General features: G+C 41.0%; 1 long non-coding RNA gene across 1 annotated transcript; it reads right to left on the reverse strand.

Annotated features, from left to right (window-relative positions):
* Positions 1 to 1,205: 1,205 nt before the first annotated feature.
* On the reverse strand, positions 1,206 to 5,519 carry LOC308584313. Its single transcript, XR_014006766.1, has 2 exons — positions 4,729 to 5,519; positions 1,206 to 2,673 (listed from the first exon to the last, which is right to left on the reverse strand). It is a non-coding gene; the product is annotated as an uncharacterized lncRNA (long non-coding RNA).
* Between the last annotated feature and the right edge of the window lie 4,072 nt (positions 5,520 to 9,591).

Here is a 9,591-nt window from a genome sequence, read left to right on the forward strand (position 1 = left end):
GCACAGTGAAAGCAGCAATCCCTCTTCCTGTTCTGGCTTCTGTGATAGCTGTGCAGCCTGCATTCGCTCCATAAGACACACACACATTTCCCCTTACTTTTTAGGAGGGAAAAAGTGAGTCTTATAGAGCAAAAAATATGGTATTTGCTTGCCCTTTTCTCCACCTTCTACATCAGCAGCCGTGGACCAGATTAGGCCCCTCAACCTGTTTTCCTCAAGTTTATTGCTCACCTGCCCCACAACTGCTGTCATATATGAGACCAGAAAAGGCATGACCACAAAGTAGCAATGGGGCAGCCTTATAGGGCACTCCCAGTTGTCCCTTGGCAAGTAAGGGCTGTACCGGGCACATTTTCAGTTTACACCGGAGGTAATACATAGCCATCGTGGCTACTAGCCTTATCCTCCATGATTTTGCCATTTCTGCTCAGGGAAGGAGATCAGCACAGAGTGCTCTTCACACACACACACACACACCCTTGATTTGTACAGCAGTATGCAGGTCATTGCACAGAAAAGGGGGTCAATACACAGCCAGTTTCCTTTTCCCAGAAGGGATCCTAGCCATCAAGTTATTAAGGACCTGAACTTTGGCTGGATGGAAAGCATGCCCACAGGAGGACCACATAGTGCTGGATAAGTATACAGACACATGCAGGGTGATCTAAGTTAGTTGTTGATGTGTAGTGAGTAGATGTTTTATATTTTCCTAACTGGCAAACTACTAATTGCACAGAATCATGTACGGAAGCCCCAGCAGCCTTCGTCCCACCTTCCAAAAATGGAAAGCAGAGTGCTTTTGAGAGTGGAGGTCATGATTCCCCCCCCCCCAGTAGCTGTTTTTCTTTCTACCACCCAAACGCGTTTCCCTTCACCCAGTTCAATATGCGTGTTTATTCTCGTAATTGGGAAACTGGACTGTGAGCAATGACAGGCAGTGTATGGGAGTGGATTTGGAGTGGGAAAACCATCAGGAGAAAGGGTTAAATAATACATCTGCTCATAAGTGACCTGTTCTAGAGTTGCCTTTCATTTGACACCATGTCAATTGGGGTTTCTGTATATGAGTAACAACACAAAGCAGAAGACCAGATATTAATCATGACGTTTTAATATTAAGACTGGAGTAGAATCTTCACCAATAATACATTTGTGCAGAAAATCTGTGGCTTCTGGTTAAAATGTTTACTGTTTCTTTTTTAAAAAAACAACAACCACAACTTTATATATCGACAGTGTTAGCTAATATATCAAACTATATTAACATATGAAATGGAAACAAAGAAGACTACAGTGTAAGCCATTGGGTGCAATCCTGCTCTTATTTAAGTCAGTTTCAAAATGTGATGATGGAAAACGAAAAGCTTTATATCCAAAGGTGAATGTTAACATAAATTTCATTAGAAAATGAAGGATCAGTCATGCTGTATACAAATGTGATTCTTTGAGTGCAGTGATGACTAAATGCTGGTAAAGTTATTTGCCAGAACAAGTGCTGTGCTGAAAATTTCTTCCACTTCCCTTTTAAACCTTTCCCCCATCACTTAATAAGAAAAGAAACTTTGACTTCAGTAGAACTGTGTGTCGACTTAAATTACGAATCTAATGCCACATCTACGCCATACAGTTAAAGCAGTACAATACCACTTTAGACAATCATGGCTTCCAGCAAAGAATCCTGAGAAGAGAAGTGTTTTTAAGGATCTTGAGAGTTGTTAGGAGGATTCCTATTCCCCTCACAGTTATACTCCCAGAGTTCCCTGGGAAAAGGGAAAAGCAAATGTCAGAATCCTTAACCGACTAGACTTCCCAGGATTGTTTGGGGAAAGCCATGACCATTTCAAGTGGCATAATACAGCTTTAAAGTAGTGCAGATGGGGGCCTTAGATGCCTATCCTGTAGTCAGCATCAGTGAGGCCAGTGGGAATTATGCGTGCATAAGTGGGAGAACTATTGGAACCTCAGTGTTTAGAAGAATTGGTGGCAAAGTGCCAGGCACTTAGTTAGGCTCTTGTTTTCTGAGTGGCAGACTTGCCAGAAACATTCTCATATCAGCGATTTCCTGTCAGGTTATGGGAAATGCTTTAGGCATGTATTTAAGCATTGAACTAGCCTGGCCTAAACTATAGGTATGATAGAGAGTCTTCTGCACACACTGGCATATGTGCTGAATATGGGAATTTTAAAATCACGTTTACTTCAAAAAATGATGATGATAATAATTTTCTCTGACATATATTTGCATCCACCAATTCTACTATTTATATTTGTTTTTGTCTCCAATATTATTAAAGATTATTTGCATTGAGAATCCCTGGTCAAATACTCATTTGAAGTAAATCTTTTTTAACATACAAAGTGGAATCTAGGAGATGGTACATCAGTGGTCCAATTCTGACCCTCTTCTGACGATTTAAATAAGTGTAAAATCTTCTCTTGTTCCTGAACAGGTTTGTCTGGAGTTAAGTCTCAATGTTTTAAAAGAGCTTTATTCCACAAGCCAAGCTGTTTCGATTATATTAATGCACAACACAGAGGGAATGAATATATTGCTAAACACATTCCAGTCTTTGAGTAATGAGAGGTTTCACAGGTCTTGCACATCTCTTGGGTTTAGTTTCCTTGGGGTGAGGTTCACTGGAGACTGATCGTGTTTCTGTGATGTCAGCAAAGCTGCTCAAATGGTTTATAAGCACAAGTTAAAATAGACATATAGAATATTACAAGAACAAAGACATTAGCAGCACAATCCTATACATGTCTACTCAGAAGTAAAAAGCCATGGAGGTAAGTGGGTATACAATGGTACCTCGGTTTACAAATTTAATCCATTCCAGAAGTCCGTTCTTAAACCAAAGTCGTTCTTAAACAGAGGTGCATTTTTCCTAATGAGGCATATCACTGCCAGTGCCCTTCCACCATCTGGCTTCCATTCGTAGACTGAGGTAAAGTTCGCTAACCGGAACACTACTTCTGGTTTTGCAGAGTTCTTATAATGAATAGTTTGTAAACAGGGCTGTTCTTAAACCTAGGTACCACTGTACATTTAAAAGTCTGGGAGCAAAAATGCATCTTTGCCTACACTGCAAGGATATTGATGGAGTCACCAGACAGGCCTTTCTGGGAAGTGAATTCCACAAATGGAGTGGGCGGGGGGTGGGGAGGGCAACCAAGGATGATCTCTTTCTGGTCCCCACCCATCTTACCTTTGATATTAATTGGTGTGTGTGGGTATACATGATGCTAAGACATGAGATTTTAAAATATATTTTGACAGCAGTACAGGAAATATTGTGCTTCCATCTAGTTATCTCTTCCATGATGTATCATGTCTCCTACTGGCAAGACCTTTGTGTTTTGGCTCAGTATTTCAATGCCTCCTTAATAATTGCTACAGTTTTAACTATATCTTTTTGTAACACTCAAGGTGTCTGGCACTAAAAGGTTATGTTCTACTGATGGGAAACTCTATTAGATTAGAAAAGGAAAATGTAAGAAGCTGATTATATATAGAATTGGAATAATGAAACTATTAACCAAAGGTGGAAACATGTCGTGAAAAGAAAATGAAAAGAATCCACATAAGGAACTGGCTCAGATAAACATATGTCCAGATATACTAGTTTGGGTCAGAGTGAAATTAAACCGAATAAATAAAATTAAACAGCTCGTGACTTTTAGTTGTTTATGAACTGCCTTAGCATTTTTTCTCTAAGTGAAATGTGGCATGCACATTCTAACAAACTGTTTTTGTTATCAGTATCATCATCATTCTTTAAACTGCCTTTTTGCAGATAAAAAACATGAAAACCCAATAAGGCTACACCGTGAGGTGATATGGATACAGGTTTACATATGCATTTACATATGCATTTGAATGTAATTTGCCCTTGTCCCGAAATCTAGGTGAAATTTGTCAAGGTTTCTGCCCTTTCCTCAGCATAATACCCCCTTAAAAAAAAAAGCCATAAGCATCTGTTTCTGTCAGGTTAGTATGCCTTGGCAAAATACATACAGTTCTAGTGAAAACTGTTAAAACCTGTTTTTCATTTTCTAAAACTTATCAAAACTGCTTTTAAATTTTGAGTTTTCAATAATCTGGTACAAACATTTGGTCTTGCTGATTTAGCTTGTAGTCAAATGCAATGTTTTTATACCTTGATACTTCCCTTACACACACACACACACACACACACACACACACACACACACCACCCCCACCCCACACGAAACATCCATAGTTAAGAGTATTGACAGCCTGAAGAATGGGGCTGAATCAGAAGAGTATAAGTTAAAAGTTTTGTTTTTAATTCCTGACCCGGTCACACTCCTTTGATATATCTTCATAGTATGAGCATCCTCAGAAGTAAGTCGCATTGAGCTACATGGGCCTTACTCCTTAGTAAGCGATCATAGGGTTACAGCTTGAGAAGGTAGCATGCTTTGTATTGAGAAACACCTGATGGGTGAAATTTGCATAGTCCCAATTCTTCCTGGTCATCTTCCAGAAATCTGGAATTCTGATAATATTTCTGCTGAATTTTGGTGACTGGAAACAGGAAACTTTTTTGCTTATCCTACCAGCAGTCTTGTTTGGGGGATCAAAATGACTCTCAAAGGCAAAGAAAAACTTACAATGCTCTCCCCCCTCCAAGCACTTGAAGTGTTGTTTTGAAAAAGTTTTAGTCAGTGCTATTTTTCTAGAAAAAAAGAGGTCCCGGAACTCACCATGAAAGTCTCCCTTGTTCTTTTATAACGGTAATGGCGCCCAACTAAGAAGTGTTGGAACTGAGTTGCGGTGAGTTCTGGTTGAAATAAAGCCTTGATTTTAGTGATGTGCTCAGGAATTTGAGATAATTCATCAGTTTTGCAGAGACTACAAATTTCAGGCAGATCTTTTAAAGCAGAGTTCATGTTTCACCTTTTCCAGGATGTTTCAAATGGAGTTACTTAGATTGGTGCTAAAGTCCAAGGCAGAATTCACCATCTCAATAAAACCATATTCTTCAAGGAATGCAGTCTAGCATTTCTACACAGCAAATAATCTGGTTGAAACTTCTCCAATCACCAAAGAAATAATTTCAGCAGAAGCTGCAGTATCCAGTAGGTCTGGACTTATTTGAATGACGGGTTGTTTTGTGCTTCTGCGTGTGAATTTAATAAGGGAGTGTCTTTGTTTAGGTGCCCTGTAGTCATCTGAACTTTTTCCAGAAACTTCAGAAGTGTGGCTTTTTCTCGGTCCATTTCGTAGGAGCTTAGACACGCCGCTTTTTGGAGGACTTTGATCTTCTCGGCATACCTCTTCTCCTCCGCACGATTTACTGCTCTTGCCCATTTCAGAGCCATCGTGTCTTCAACCTTTGTCACAGACATCTTCTTTACTTTCTGTTTATTCATAGTAGACACTTTACTTAAAATCACAGCACAGCAGCTAAGCTGGACAAAGAATCAAGGTTTCCCCCCTCTTCCAGGTAAAGGGGAGTTATTAGCTTATTTCATTCAAAAACAAAAACAAAAGCTATGTTGCATGCATGTCTCTGGAAACCCTTCAGGTGAATAATTAACCAATTTTCTCAGGGCTGGCTGCTTTCATTGTTTCCCTAGTGTGCCATCCTTTCAGTTGATTTAATAAACTGCCTGGAGAGTTCAAGGAGGAAACAACCTTTAATTTTGTACCTGCACTTGAAGATGATTTTTAATTTAAAGGTGCTGAGATATAAGCTTTTTAAATTTTATTTTACTTCACGTGAACTTTTGAGCACGGTGGCCCTGATCAGAACTGTTCTTGATTCCTTCTATTTTATTGCTACATTTTTTCCTAGCCTTCTCTGAAGTGGGATACAATCGTTCCCCTCACACTTTAACCTCATGACAAACCCGTGAGGTAAGTTATCTGAGAGACTGACTGACCTCAAGCTGCCAGGCGAGTTTCATGGCTGACAAAGAATTTGAACCTAGACCGTCCATTTCAAGCTTTGAGCCTCTATCCACACCATACCTCAAAGGCAACGTGGCTAATCTTCTGCCTCATTTTAGCTCTGGATGTTGCAACACCACTCTTAACATGCATGGAATAATCTGAAGCCCCGCACAGTTAGAGGAACAGTTTGCCGATTGTATCCAAATATGTCGCTTGTGGTGACGGAAGTGTCTGATCTAAGAGAGGCTTCTATCAGTGGAACAGGAAGGGAGGGGATTTTGCTGATTGTCTGAAGAAACTCTCTGCAGCTTCCTGCATCTGCTCCAGAGGGTTGGGGGTCTGTTTTAGAACAGCATGAGAGGTGGTAGGAGGAGACTGGGCAAAAATCGACTTCCCATTCTGTTGGTGGAAGTGTCCATTGGATGAAGGAGCTTTCTTTCTTCTTTGCATATAATTTTTATTAAGTTTTCTGTTTTAAAATTTAAAATACTCATTTTACATCCTTAAGATATCAATGACTTCTCTTCTTCTCTTTCCATGGTTCATTTTCCATATCATAAATCCCTGCGTATTTTACAAAAACTATACCATTCAGTATTCCATTATTGCTTCCATCAAAACCTGTTTACACTGTTGAATTTCTGTTTTCAGCTGTACACAATTCTTTCCCATATATTCAATAAACGTTTTCCAATATTCTTTAAACGAATGTTCTTCTTTTTCTCTTATTCTACATGTTAAGTCTGTGAGTTGTGCATATTCTTAAGTTGCCGCTCTTTTTAGTTGGAACCTCGCTTGTTTTCCATTTTGGGGCTAGATGAAGGAGCTTTCCATTACCCACAGAATTTATGGTATAGGGAGAAATATTCATAGCAATTCCTACATACAATAGCTTTGTTTGACAGTGTTTCCCATCATGTGAGAAGTAGGGCAGGGAGCACACCCTCCATTATATTTTATTCACTGGCTTCGTCATCTTCTTCCACATGTTGGGAGCTGAACTTCTGAAGCAGGGAGACTTTTCTACTCACAAAGGCTCCCTGCACGATGTAGAACCTGAGCTTCCATGGAGCAAACAGGACCACAGAAAGCTGCACTGCTGGAGACATTTGTCTCTCGAACACAGAGACGGCGATGAAGCCAGCAATGGGGACATGCTAAGTGTGTGTGTGTGTGTGTGTGTGAGAGAGAGAGAGAGAGAGAGAGAGAGAGAGAGAGAACATACTAGCAAATATTACAAAGTCAAGAATATTTTGAAGAAACAGTATTGCAAGAGTAGGATTGTATTAATGAATTGATGCTGATCCCTTGATTATATTGCTATTTTATTTGATCAATTGACTCTTCATACACAAGGGTATGGACACCAGTGCTTTTTTCTGGCGGTACTCAATGGTATGTGGTACCAGCAATTTTTTTTCTAGAAAAAAAAACACTGCTTAAATGTCAGGGACTGTCTGTGTAGGATTTGTTTGTGTGTGTGTCCCCAACTGTAATTCATTCATGGGGGTCAGGACTTCGGGTTGTGTCAGGCGTCAAAAGGATCCAATCCCCCATGGTAGGTTGCCAGGAATGGATAAGACAAGGAAAGTTCTTACCAATGCTTTTTATTCAATATTCACAGAGAGAGGCCTAGAAATGCCGCCTCTTGGAGTAATGGCGTTACTCCAAGTGAGTCTCCACCCCCTTCCTCTCTCCCATTATGCGTCATCACTATGGGAGCTGAGAAGTGCCCTCTGCCTTTGAGCTCTTTGCTCTCCTACTTTCAATGCCTGCCAGGTTCTGGGGAGGGAGGGTCTGGAATGCTTCTAAAGACACTATGTCCATCAGCTGTCCCCCCTCTGGTGCTTCTTCTACCTCCTCTCCCATTATCTCCCAGCTTTCCCCCTCATCTGCCTCTGAGCTGTGACCTCCCTCAAACCCCTGTTGTAATTCTGAACTGTCTTCTTCTTTGGAAGGGTCAGGCTAGGGAGGCGGTCTCCACCATTCCTCCTCTGCCCAGTCCCTAACAGGTTGGCACTCGCCTGTCCATTGGGGCACCTTGGCTGGGTAAACCAAAGGTGCGTCCCATGACGCAGCAACTTCTTCCCTGCCAAGGCAGCTAGTGCCATGTTTGTAACTTCAGTCCCAGAGCAGGGCAGGGGTGGGTGCAGCTGGCATGCCGTGAAGATAAGCTGCTCCTCTCCTCTCCCTTTCGAGTCTTGTTATGGCTCTGTCCACCCAGGACTCAGCAATGAAGCTGTTTTGGTGGGTAATAATGGCCACAGGGCGGAGTGTGCACCTGCCAGAGAGAGAGCCGGACTAGGCCCCTGTTCGCTACACAGTACCAGCACCTTTTTGTCTAGGAAAAAAGCACTGATGTGCACCCAGTTAATTGTGGCATACAGTGGTACCTTGGTTTCCAAACTTAATCTGTTCTGGAGGTCCATTCAAAAACTAAAGCGTTCCAAAACCAAGGCGCGCTTTCCCATAGAAAGTAATGCAAAATGGATTAATCCATTCCAGACTTTAAAAAACAATCCCTAAAACAGCAATTTAACGTGGATTTTACTATCTAACGAGGCCATTGATCCATAAAATGAAAGTAATAAACAATGTACTGCAGTCAATCAATCAATCAATCAATCAATCAGTAGCTGAACTGGGTTCCACAGTCACAAAAACAAAACAAAAAGGAGCCACAAAAACAAAAATGCAAAATAAATAGCAAAACCAGGCAGACCTCAGTGTAACACTCAAATCGGAAGTGTAACACTCAAAACAGAGCACTTTCGGCTTCTTAAAAAAGTTCAGAAACCAGAACACTTATTTCCGGGTTTGCAGTGTTTGAGTTCCAAGGCGTTTGAGAACCAAGGTACCACTGTAGTTCCTTCAGCCTACAATTTTTGCAAATGTAAAGTGAAGCTGAGCCAAGTTACTGCAGGTTAACTCCAGTCTTCCACTTAAGGGTCTCCAAAGAGCTCAGATGAGAATGTGGTCACTCACTTCCCTTGTTTCAAGAAGTCCGTTCTGCATGAAGACTTTAAAAATCTTTTTAGGCAATAAAGACATCTATTAAAAAATGGCTTTATTTGGATAAACAGGAAAGCTTTCATTTGCACAGCTTCAGCCTTTTAAAAAGAAAGAATCCAAAATTATAATTTCACAATGTAAGCAGGGAAGTGCTCATTGAGGGAGATGTGCTGACATCTACTGGAAATGTAAAACATTTCACTTTGCATTTACAAGTCAGCTTGCTCAGTGTCTTTTGGCTGACATCTAGAGTTTGAGGAATCTTTGCACTTGCAGTGGTAAGTGCAGTAAAAGAGGCAAGCCTATTAAATCAGGACTGGCAAACCTGAATCACTCCAGATGTTGTTTGACAGCAACTTTTATCAGCCCCAGCCAGCATGGTCAAGCATGATGGGAGCTGTGGTCCAGCAACATCTGGCGGGCCACAGGTTAACTACCTCTGATCTAAGTGGAGGGACGGGAGAGCGGAAGCTAGGAGGAAGATACAGCAATGGTTAGAGGAAATGTATTTCTCGATACGTCTATATACTTGATACAAGTATAATACACTAGTTAGCCTGTAGTAAGATGGAGTTCTATACTTTTAGAGGGTTCAGCAGAAAGAGGATAGGAAGCACACCATCATTTTCATCTCTCCTCCCATGCTATCTTGTGCTCTT

This window comes from Podarcis bocagei, assembly GCF_964188305.1.
Source record: "Podarcis bocagei genome assembly, chromosome: 1".
Taxonomy (NCBI): Eukaryota; Metazoa; Chordata; class Lepidosauria; order Squamata; family Lacertidae; genus Podarcis; species Podarcis bocagei.